Source organism: Cajanus cajan, chromosome 3, assembly GCF_000230855.2.
Source record: "Cajanus cajan strain Asha chromosome 3, NIPB_CcT2T_4, whole genome shotgun sequence".
In the NCBI taxonomy this organism is placed as follows: Eukaryota; Viridiplantae; Streptophyta; class Magnoliopsida; order Fabales; family Fabaceae; genus Cajanus; species Cajanus cajan.
In genome coordinates this window covers 58,277,555-58,291,100 of record NC_138519.1, presented here as the reverse complement: position 1 = coordinate 58,291,100, position 13,546 = coordinate 58,277,555, and positions in this window count along the sequence as shown.

Sequence of the window (13,546 nt, the reverse complement as noted above, 5' to 3'; positions counted from 1 at the left end):
GTTTCTGTTCTTAATGCTTTGATAAACTGATCACTTATCTCTGATTTTGAGTTTAGAATTTGGTTGGGAAACGTTTTCTAACTCTAGACTTGGAACAAATCACCTATTAGTTTTGAGAGCCAGGGATGGTCTTGAAATTAATAGTTGCAACAAGTTCTAATTCTTAATGCGGGATATTGAACTGAATGAAGTGAGGAATCATTCATTGAGTTAAATATCTCATAATTTCTTATGCCAAGGGATTGGGTTTGAATGAAAATAGAGAACTCAATGGCAATGAGTAATGGAATCTTTAGAAAGAATCAATAGGAATGCATAGGAGGGAGATTGATGAAGTCAAATCCCAACTGTTTCTCATATCTGTTTTTCAACAAATTAAATTATCTTTTGGTTACTTAAGTTGATCAATCATCCATATCAAAATTGAATATGTGTAATTATCCAGATTTTACATCCATAAGCATCAATTAGTATAATAGAAATCATAGCCTATTACATAAGTCCCTGAGGTTCGACAACCTTTAAATTATACTACAGAGACTTGGGTGTGCTTGCCTATAAAAAAAAAATCCAACACCTTATCAACTTAATTTCAACTATCTTCAACAATATCATAGATCAACACACAACTTGTAAACAACTTCACAACTTAACTACAACATGCATCTCATTTACATCCCATTTTCATCATGAAAACATCACCAAAAACATCATTAATAAATATGAAATCATATATTAGCAACACACAATATTTTCATAACATAACACAACTCATACTACATATTTACAACCCATGTAACATGCCAACTTAAATACCCAAAAAATACTAATCAACCTAAGCACCCAAATGAGTTCTCAACTCACATACAACTAACAACTTTATAATCTAGCTTCCCTTACCTGAAGATTGGCTCGAAAAGCCAAGAATCTGAGAAGAAGAAGAAGAAATATCCTCCAAAGCTTGACTCTTGAACTTCAATCCTCCAAAAGTAAGCTTCCTAGTCCAGAGCCCTTCTTTCTAGAACTTCTCTCTAAAACCTCCATCTTCCTCAACTGCCCACAATCTCTATTTATAGAAGTCTGAACTGGCTAGAACGGCTCGTTCCAAATCCGGAATGGTCCATTCTGGGCTCCTTCATCATGTGTAAAATTCACATGCAGAACGGCCCGTTCTGAAATCAGAACGGCCCGTTCTGTCACGTCTAGAACGGCCCATTCTAAAATCGGAACGACCCGTTCTAGAGTTGAATTTAACTCACAATGACCACTTTGGAACGGCCCGTTCCAGTCCAAGATTCATAGGCCTATTTAATAGTTTGGAATCGACCGTTCCAGTTTGGGAACGGCCCATTATGGGCTACTAAATCACCCTTGTTTTTGTAGTTTGGAACGGCCCGTTCCAATCTAGAAACACCCCGTTCCAGTCTACTAACTACGTTAAACCTCACACTTATGTTGGCATGGCACGACCTTGGGCAAAAGATGCTACAGGGTTGGCATGAGCATGACATAGTGTGGGATGTGTGAGGCAATTAACATGTATGTCAGTGTGGAACGACCTTGGGCAAGAGATGCTACAGGGGTAGCGTGAGCATGACATAGTGTTAATTGCAAGATTTGTGTGTGGTAATTAGTACTCATGTTGGCCTGGCCCGACCTTGGGCACGAGATGCTACAGGGGTGGTGTGAGCATAACATAGTACGAATGATATGATGTGATGGATTGGTGTGATTGAGAATTGTGATGTAAAGATGGTGCATTATTAAAATAATTATGATATATAGAAATGGTTGTGATTATTTAATTATGTAATGTGTTATGATGAGATTATGTCGTGGCTTTTCCTTGTATGCTTTACATATAGATGTTTTCTTTTCTTATCGTACAATTCGTTGATGTTTTAGTTGAGGAAGATCCAGCTATGAGTGGTATCCAAAATGCCAACAGTTGAGTTGCGGGTGTGTTCTAATATTGTGACATCAGGGCAGAGGATTTCTAGGACATGGATTTTTATATGTATTTGGAGTTGTACTTATTATTTTGAAAATAATTTGTAACCTCTTAGGTTTTATTTTCCAAGTTTCATTTTCAACTATTTTGGATATTGAAGAACAATCAAGAAGGTTTTATGTGAACCTTTTTACCAATGTTGAAAAAATTTATTTCTATAACTATTTCCATTATTATAATATATGTGTTGGGGATAGTAAGGGTGTCACATTATCTATACAATCTAAAACAAAACAAAAAAAAACTTTTTACATACACGTGTAGCTTTCTTAATAAAAAAAAATTTCCACTCAAAATTTTTAGTTGCTACTTTAACATTTTTTTATTCTTTTTAAATTAAATTTTCTTATTTCTTTTTGTCTACATGATTTTTAAAATTTAAAATTCAAGGTAAGTTTTCTTCTCACCAAAAACTACCCACTATTTATTTTTGTGTTATTCTTCCTTTTCATCCTCTATTTTTGTTTGTTTTATTTATTTTCACTATTCTTTACTAACAAATATCAAGCTATTTGGGTTCTCCCTAAGTGTAGGTTCAAGGGACAATTACGTTAAAAAAAAAATCTTATTTTTCTCACCCTTACTCATTTGTTGATGGTCATAGCTAGTGTTTTAGATCCAAGGAGTAAATTTCACATTCTTAACATATATTTTCCTTTGATATTCAAGTCCAAGGAACTTGTTAATGTGACACCCTCTACCCCCACATACATAATACACAATAAATATAAAATACATTCCTGAGTAAATAAAACTTTCTTAATCAAAACAATGTTCCAAAAGACATAGATAGAGAGTAATCGTAGTCCAATGCGAAAATAATGACAAAGTAAAACAATTTTTCCAAAACACAATAATAGTAATGAAACTCCTATGTTAATCATAACTAAGCCTCGATGTCACATGTCATATCAGAGCACACCCCATAATGAGACTTAAACCTCATCATCAATATCCTCATATTGAAACACAATAAAAATACACATAGAGCAACAAGGGAGTGAGAAACATCTCACTCTGGTTCAGATGTAGAAATAAATGTTAAGCAACACACACAATGATAACAAATACCATACAAGTTACACATGACCAAACACAACTCTCAAGTTACAGATACATTAGAACACATGAACATTCACTTATCATGCAATGATGTCATGGACTCGACTCATAAATGCATGCATGTGGCGTCATACGAAAGTTTCACATTTCTCATCACTGATATGTTGCTACAACAACATACCTAGGGCACGTTCATTCATAAATACATCACTAGTGACCCAAGGTACACCTAAGATATCTCAATACATCTCTGGCATGCGACCTAAACGGCACACCTAGAATAACTCAATACATCACTGGTGACCCAAGGTACACTTGGAATAGCTCAATACATCACTAGCATGCGGCCTAAGCGGCATACCTGGAATAGCTCAATACATCACTGGTGACCCAAGGTACACCTAGAATAGCTCAATACATCACTAGTATGCGGCCTAAGCAGCACACCTGGAGTCATATATGCACATGATGCATGTCACACATTCACTATTTCATTGACTCAACATTTCACTTACCACATCTTATCATATCTCATGTCGCATTATCTCATAATATTATGTCACATGTTCACTTTTCACGTAATATTCACATAGTCTTATACAAGGAACTTCTCATAGTCGTGTACATCAGAATAACACATAAACGATACCAAAAAATTATCCAACATCATACACATTCAATTTGTAATCCATAACATAGTAAGCATAAAATTCATAGACTCGACTTCATGATTTCACATATTTTCTACAACCAATCAGTTAATATAATATTTCAATCGGTCAAAACACTTCAAATATTACCCAAAACACGAATCCATAATCAAATTACATATAATGCCTCAAAATTCATCCAAAGATCATATCCCTAATTTTACTTCAAAGGGTTTCCCACAGGAACCCACAAAGCACTCTAATTCATATCAAAATTTGTCTATTTTTGAAATTAATCGCATATTCACATTCAGCAACCATCAAGGAACACAACTGAAAACTTAAACACGAAAACATAAAACATTCAAAAGGTGTTTATGTTCTAAGAGCATGCATCACGCAAAGGATTGGGGGCCAATTTTGTTATCAAACATATCCAATATCAAAGTTAAACACATATTCATACTCAAAATCATATAAGGAACGCAACAAAATAGTGAAAAAGCAAAACAAAAAACATTCATAAAGTGTCTGCTTCCATAGGCATACATCAGGCAAAGGATTAGGGGTCAATCCTACTATCAAACATATCCAATTTGAAAATTAAACACAGATTCATGCTCAGCATTCATCAAGGAACACAACAGAAAATTCAGAAGTCAAAACAGAAAACATTCAAAATTTGTCTGTTTCTCATAGGGTTTTCTGTAGGAACCAACAAAGCACTCAAATTTATATCAAAACTTATCTATTCTTGAAATTGAACACATATTCACACTTAGAATCACACAAGGAATGCAACAGAACAATCAGAAAGCAAAACATAAAATTTTTATAAAGTGTTTGTTCCTATACATCAAGTAAGGGATTGAGGGCCAATCTGACTACCAAACAATTATTCACACACCCTCGAGTGAAGTTTCTCACTCCTCCTTACCTGTATGAGAAGAAGATGAAGCACGTGTGGTTCCCTGGTGATCTCCTCTTCTTGGTTCTCTTGAGTCTTTAGAAGCATAGAAAGAAAAATGATACAGAATAATGACTCCTGATAACTCCTCTTTTCTCTAATTAATAAAATAATAATAATAATAATAATTAATAAATGACGACAACGTCCTTCCTTCCCTTCTCATAAAATAATTAATATACTTAAAACATGTTTCCTCCTTTTTAATAACTAATATAAGCATATTTCTAAATAAAATACATTCCATAAAAATACTTTTATATCACTAGTCAAAATAATAATTACAAATCACGCTTTATAACAAAATAGTGTTCATATAAATAATTAAATACTATCAAAAATCTCTTAATAAATATATTAAAATTTTTAAATAATTTCTAAAATATTATTATTATAAAGTATAAAAATTGGGGTGTTACAGCTAATGATGATGTGAATAAAGTACAGCCTTCTTTGCAACAATTGTTCAATGAATATGTTGATCAATGTTGAAGAATCAATTACTAAAGAAGGAGTGTTAATGACAACAACTCTTCTACTTGTTCTATAAACAGGTCTTGAATCATCACTAGATTTGATATGAAATAATGAATATTAAAGAAGGTTGTGTTTACATTCCCAACAATAATATTTTTTTATTTTGGTGCTTTATAGTGATATAGGAACAATAACTTGAAATGTAAGGTTTTATCAAAGACAGTAGCTAATATATTAACTATACCAATTTTACTTGTTGCATTGGATGATACTTTTATTATTAGAGATAGATTTATAATCGTTCTAAATTTAATAAGAATCTATTGAAACCTCATTTGTGAAGGGGTTTGACTTCGTCATAAGTATAATTAGAAGAGGAAGACGAATGTTTAATATTTTATATTTAAATAGTTATTATTATTATTATTAATATTATTTGATGCATTGTTCTAATAACAATTTTTTTCTTTGTCTTGAAGATAGATGAACATCTTCTAGAAATCAATTTGAAGATTTGATATTTGCTTGGTTGCTTGCTTCACGTAAGAGATTATTATAAAAAAATAATTATTTTATTTTATTTTTTACTCAAGAATTTTTGTTTAAAATTATGGCTTGGATCTTAAAAGTACCTTATGCACTTTCTCTCATGTTTTGTTGCGGTCCTTATGTTGTGCTTATGTTATGGGTCATTTACTTTTGTTCAATTGTCTTGCATTCTTTATTTGAAATGAAATTAGTTATATCATATTTTTAAATATAAATATAGTGGCTTGCTGATTTTTTTTAATAAATAATATTATTATTATTACTTCTTATAAAGCACTAACAACCTACATGATAAATAAGTAAGTCTGGGAATCGATTGTTTCGGATGAGTTCAACTCCAAATTTTCAAAACCAACAAAATCGAACTCTTTTATTTTTTGCATACTATCGAACGATTACATCATTGGATACATTGTGATGACGTCACACACAAGGGAAAAATACAAAAGTAACCAAGATGAGTGAGTTAGGCTTAAAGAAATAATATCCAAGCTCATGTTGAGCTTTGGGTTAGTATTTTAGGGGGCCGGTGTGCAACTAGTATTTAGAAAATGTGTTTGTTGTACTTGTTTGGACCAAGAGAAAATGGAAATCCTTCTTCTCAACATGTTCGACATCCACTTTGTCCACTATAAGAATAAGTTAAATTTCCCACGGATAATTTCTCACGGACAAAAATTCGTCGGAAATTTCCCACAGATTTAGATCCGTGGGAAATTTTTGACGGAATTTTCGACAGATTTTTAAATGACGGAATTTCTGACGGATTTAAATCCGTCTGAAATTTCCGACGAAATTTCCCACGGATTTAAATCCGTCTGAAATTTCTGAGAGAATTTCCCACGGATTTAAATCCGTCTAAAATTCCTGAACAGAATTTCCCACTCATTTAAATTCGTCTGAAATTTCTGAACAGAGTTTCCCACGGATTTAAATCCGTTTGAAATTTCTGAACAGAGTTTCTCACGGATTTAAATCCGTCTGAAATTTTTGAATAGAATTTCCCACGAATTTAAATCCGTCTGAAATTTCTGAACAGAGTGTCCCACGGATTTAAATCCGTCTGAAATTATTAAATAAAATTTAAGCCAATTATTTTTCAAATGCAACCAATCCTAATCGCATTGATACACACAACAATGCACTATATAATATTTTCATTATTATATGGGTGTTTTCTAAATATAAATCAAAGTGTGTGTACCTATATATAATTATATGTTTAGGTTATTATAAATTATAAACTAATTAGCATAAATGTGTTTTTTTTACTTAAAATACCAACACATGACGTCCAAATTTAAGAATACCATATCTTTTCTTTAATTATTAAAAATCACTCATCTCTTTGAAAATAACGTTATTAATTAAATAAGGGGAAAAAAAAGTTAAATTATGTTCTGCAAATATCACATATAAGTATCTATCATTTATTTCTAAACTACATTCAAAACTATGCATGTCATTTTCATGAAAACTTTCATTGATCTTCAATTTTGAAAATAAGATTTTTTTCAACTCATTTTCAAAATTATTACTTAAATTTAATATATTTTTTAAATCACAGTGTGCATGATATTTAAAATAAATTTCAAAAAAGTTGAAATAATGAAATAAGAGATCAAATCTCATTTAATTAATGATATTTGTATTAATAAATTATTTTCTCTTATTAGTATATAAATAGTATTATCTTTATGTGCCACTTAAATAAATAAATAAGAAAATTAATACTCACTTAAAAATTTGAGAAGAGATATACGTATGACGTTATTGAGAAAAACTTCAAATAGGGGTTAATGAAATTTTTTCTAGATTAAATCTTCTTTATTTAAAACTTAAAACATTAAAGTTAAAATAATTTCACTAAATAATTATTTTTGTTCATAATAACCGATTAATTTAAAAATCTCTCTTTAAGTTGTAGTAATTTCTTAAATTTACATTTTATTGATTTCTGAATTTTATATTTAAGTAAATCAGTAAAATACAAAGTAACGAGTATAAATATGAGTATTTAAAACTTCAATGAATCTATATATAGAAAGTAGAGATAAAGACAGAGAAAATGAATGGAAGAAAAATAGTTAAATATATAGTTGTTTGATTATCTATAGTAATAGATAAAGGGAAATATACGTCATCTTGTAACTGATTTTGTCTAAAAAATAATAGATAATCATACCCTTAACTGATTTTTATTTTATATATTCTAATTTTATTTGTAATAATATGATTATATATTTAAATAGTTTAATTTTAATAATTTTTTAAGTATATTTTTGTCTTTTCACTTAAAATATTTGAATTTCTATATTTTAATTTGAATTATTTTTTAAGTATATTTTTGTCTTTTTGTCTTAAATTTTTGAATTTCTATATTTTAATTTTAATAATTTTTTATTTCTATTATTTATTAATTCTTTTCTTTTTTAATGTTTTATAACATTATTAAAATTTTATAATTTTATTTATAATTTTATCTTACTTTTTATTTTATAAATATAATTTGGATTATTCATTTTATAATTAAATTAATTTTTTTAAATTTTTTATGAGTTTACATTCTAAGAATGTATTAAAACCCTTCAATCTTTGATTATTAGATAGCAACAACATGAATATTCTGATTATTAGACATTATGTTATAATTCTACTATATGTTATTTTTAAATTTGAACTCCTAAACTTTATTTGTTATCTATGACATTTTATTTTGTATGAATGAACTTGTTTTGATTTACATAATTATAATTGATTTAATATCTTTAAATAGGATAATTATTTAATACAATTTTGAAATATAAAAAAATTCACAGAATTTCCCACGGATTTTCCACGGATTTATCCGTGGGTATTTCCCACGGACTAATCGGTGGGAAATTCTGGGAATTTTTTTTTAATTTAAAATTGTATTAAATAATTATCTTATATAAAGATATTAAATCAATTATAATTATGTAAATCAAAACAAGTTCATTCATAAAGATTGAGGGGTTTCAATACATTTTTATAATGTAAACTCATAAAAAATTTAAAAAAAATTAATTTAATTATAAAATGAATAATCCAAATTATATTTATAAAATAAAAGTAAGATAAAATTAGAGAGATTAAAATTATAAAATTTTAATAGTTATAAAACATTAAAAAAAGAAAAGAATTAATAAATAATAGAAATAAAAATTTATTAAAATTACAATATAGAAATTCAAAAATTTAAGACAAAAAGACAAAAATATACTTAAAAAATAATTTAAATTAAAATATAGAAATTCAAATATTTTAAGTGAAAAGACAAAAATATACTTAAAAAATTATTAAAATTAAACTATTTAAATATATAACCATATTATTACAAATAAAATTAGAATATATAAAAGAAAAATCAGTTAAGGGTATGATTATCTATTATTTTTTAGACAAAATCAGTTACAAGATGACGTATAACTTTATATTAAATGTGAATTTTATAAATTCAACCGTTAAATTAAAAATCTTTTACTCTTAAATCATATATAAAAAATGTTATATTAATCGAAGATGATTTCTTATAAAACAAAATTAAATCTGTTGAAAAATTTATATTTTCGATGAGAAAATTTTTGTAGGAAAAGCTATATTATTGATGAAATATTTCAGACAAATTTATATTTTTCGAAAAATGTAAGAACTGGTTTTAAATTTGATATGAAAATATTATGATATTATTCGATAAGATTTTAAGTTAGTATTTTATTAATGGTTGATATTTAAAAAATAAAACAAGGATAAATACATTTTTTGAATTTTATATGTTTGATTTAAGATAACTTACAAAATAACTCTTGGTAAAGTTATTCTGCTCAATAACTCATGGTGTGTGTTGAATTTTATCGATCCAATTAATTGTTAAATTAAAAGTTATTAAATTTTACTAATAATTAATATAAAAAATTAATTAGTTTTGAAATAAATTATTTTTTAATTAACAATATAATTGAAACATTAATTATTTTAAATTATTTAACTAGAATCTTATTGACAATTTACTATATGATCTTAATATTTTTGTATAACTAATACTGGTTTTAAATTTGATATGAGAATATTATATATAATTAGATAAGATTTTAAGTTAGTATTTTATTAATAGTTGATAATTAGAAAAAAAAAAAAAAAAAGGATAAATACATTTTTTGAATTTTATATGTTTGATTGAAGGTAAATAAATATATTAAATTAATTAATAATTTATTTAAAATATTAAAATTTAATTTATAAGTATGTAATAAATAAATCTTTATAATTTTATAAATTATATTATCATTATAAATTATAAAATTAAATAATTTAAATTATAATTTTAAATAAAAATAAGTAGATATTACTTATAAAAGTAAGTAAATATAAATAAATAATAATTAAATATATTATTATTATTATTATTAATTATTATTATTTGAAATATAAAATTATTGTATATATTATTATAGTACAAATATGAGATTGTATATTTGAGGATGACTTAAATGAATTAATTTGTATAAGTTATACTGACAACATACATATATATTTTGGTAGCTTACTCATCAGAACTTCACAGTTAAGCGTGCTTGAGCTGGAGTAGTACTTGGATGGGTGACCTTCTGGGAATTTTCCCAGAAATTGCACAAGTAAGGATAAAACACGCTAAACAATGAAATATCGTGAAATAGAACCCTTGAGAGGCCAAATATGAGGGTTGTTAAAAAAAATTATAATTTTCGACGAAAAATTCCTTCAGGGTAATTTCCCACAGATAAATCCGTGGGTAAATCCGTGGGTAATTACCCACGGATAAATCCATGGGAAAATCAGTCGGAAAGTTACCCACGGATAAAAATCCGTCGGTAAATATTTCAAACGAGCAATTTACCAACGGATTAGTATCCGTCGGTAATCCGTCGAAAATGCACTATTACCCACGGATTTTTGGCATTTCCCACGGATTTTGGCCGTCTGTAATAGCGAATTTTTTTGTAGTGGTCCCATGTGTTCTCTTATCAATTCACACATCTTCGACAAATCACATGTTTCACACACTAGTCACACTTTTTTCATGTTTGCTTCTACACTCCCGTTTTCTACTAACACACTCTTATCACACCTTTTACACATTGCTAAGTGGTAAGCTTTTATTTTCTCTTTTAGATATAGGATGTTAACACTTTTAGGAGGGAAAATTCAAATTTGAACTAAAGTTAGTTGGTTTGAGTACAAGTTCATCTAACCTTAGTTAGCTTAATTTGCACCACAAACTACCAAACTCTATATATAGGATCTCCTTGTGTATGTTTCGTCACTTTTGATATTGAGTGAGATTCGAGATTGAATTTTCTCTCATTTTTAAGAGTTCTAGGAGATTCTATCTTTGAGTTTAAATCCATTTGAATCTTTTATCAATGATTTTTTCCTTTTGGTGAGAAATATTATTGGCTTATCTTCTCTTGAAGTGGTGCTACCATTCCTCATCTCCTCCGTCATATTGAAGTATTTTCTTCTTCAAATACCTCATGGATGAAAGATCAAGAGATAAGGTGTAACGTAGTGAGGAGATTTTTTAGTTTAGTTGACTCTAGAGAGAGAAGAGTATATAAGGGTTTCTCTAAGAAGGGAACTTCATAAGTTCATTCTCAAAGAAACTAGAGAGAAGTTTTAGAGAGAAGGACTCTAGGTCTGTGAGCTCTTTTCTCTCTCAAATTTCTCTGTTTGATTCTTCTTCTTCTCTAGATCACTAACTTCTTTTGTCTTCTCTTGGAATTCAGGCTAGGAAGCTTGATTTTGAAGGATTGAAGTTCAGGAGTCAAGCTCAGAGGAAAGTTTTATTCTTCCCAAATTCTTGGCTGTTCGAAGCCAATCTTCAGGTAAGGGAAGCTAGAATGTATGTTGTTTGGTTGCATGGGAGTTTAGGAACTCCATTGATGTATGGAATTCGAGAATAAGTGGTTGAATCGAGTAATTTCCTCATTTTTGGGGTTTTTTTTGGGAAAAATGGGCTTTTTGTCAATTTTGATGCATTGATTGGTTGCATGTTGAATCTGAACTCGTTTTTGAGTTGTAGGGAGTCTATATGTTGCATTTCATGGATTGCATGTGGTTGAAATTGCTGATTTTCAGGTTTTGAAGGGATTTTCGAGATTTTTGGAGGTTTCTAGTTGAATATGCGTTGGGCTAAGTTCTTTGCATCAGGCGTGCATTCATCCGGGGCCACCAGTGTTAAATCACACCGGGCGCGAGGCTAGTCGCGCCGGGCGTGGAGATTCTTGTGAATCTCTATTTGAGTGTGAGCAGGGCGTGATACTAATGCGTTGGGCGTGAGTATGTTGGTCTTTAAGTCTTCATGAAAGTTGTAGCCTTGGATGTTATTTTTTCAATGGCACTGGAATCACCCAAAAAGGAGGTCTAGAACTCCAGATATGGCTATTTTAGTGAAGAGGGGTCAAGCTACCAGCATTGGTTTTAGCTTTTGCGGTTTTTAGAATTTTTAACAAGGTAGATGAAGGAATTAGGACTTTGTGTCTTCATGAGAGTTGTAGGAAATCTTCTTATCTTTCATATGAGATAAGGATGAGCATGATAGGAGTAGTATAACTCCCAATATGCTATTTTATGTAAAGGTTGCCATTTCACAAGGAGTGATTTGGATAAGTTGAAGGTTGTCTTGGGTGTGTAGGTTAATTCATGTTGTATATGTTGTGTAGGTTGGCATGATAGATGAGTTGTAAACATGATGGTTGAGTTGTATTATGTGTTGAAAATGTTGTATGTTGTGAATTTGTTGATCTATTATATGTTGAATTGATGATATTGTTGAAGCATGCTGAAGTTAAGTGGTTAAAGTTGTTTTATGTTATGAGTTGGCTAATTATGTTGTGAAATATGATGAGATGATATAGTTGAAAGTTGTGAAGTGCATGATGATAATATTGTGAGAAGCATGATGTGAAGTGTGTAGAGATGTTGAGATTTATATAGAAGTTATTAGTAGACTATGTTGCTAAGTTGTTAGAGGAAAGTTGTATGTTGTTATAAAGTTGTATGTTGTACTATGTGTTGAAAGATATTATTTTATGATGATTGAGTTGTAGATTATGAGCTGAGCTGTGCTATTGAGTTGATCATGTTGTTTAAGTTATTGAGTTGAGTTGTGCTAATTGAGTTAATCATGTTGTTTAAGTTGTTGATGTTGCGGGTTGCATCAATTGTCCCGTGGCGGAGGCTAGGTGGGCCAAGTCACTGTCGAATCATGGCGCTTGGGCTGCTGCGCTCTTAAGTAAAAAGAGTTGCACCCTGACTATCAGCTATAACTTTTGGCCTAGTGGTAAGCGCTCGATCCAACAATTGGTATCAGAGCCAAGGTCATGAGTTTGATACCCAGCGGGGCAATTGCTGAGGGGGAGATTGTTGCGGGTTGCATCAATTGTCCCGTGGCGGAGGCTAGGTGGGCCAACTCACTGTCGAATCATGGTGTTTGGGCTGTTGCGCTCTTAAGTAAAAAGAGTTGCGCCCTGACTATCAGTTATAGCTTTTGGCCTAGTGGTAAGCGCTCGATCCAACAGTTGAGTTGAGTTATGCTATTAAGTTGATCATGCTATTTAAGTTGTTGAGTTGAGTTGTGTTATTGAGTTGATCATGTTGTTTAAGTTATTGAGTTGAGTTGTGCTGATTGAGTTAATCATGTTGTTTAAGTTGTTGAGTTGAGCTGTGTTGTTGAGTTGATCATGCTGTTTAAGTTGTTGAGCTTAGCTGTGTTGTTGAGTTGATCATGTTGTTTAAGTTATTGAGTTGAGTTGTGCTGATTGAGTTAAT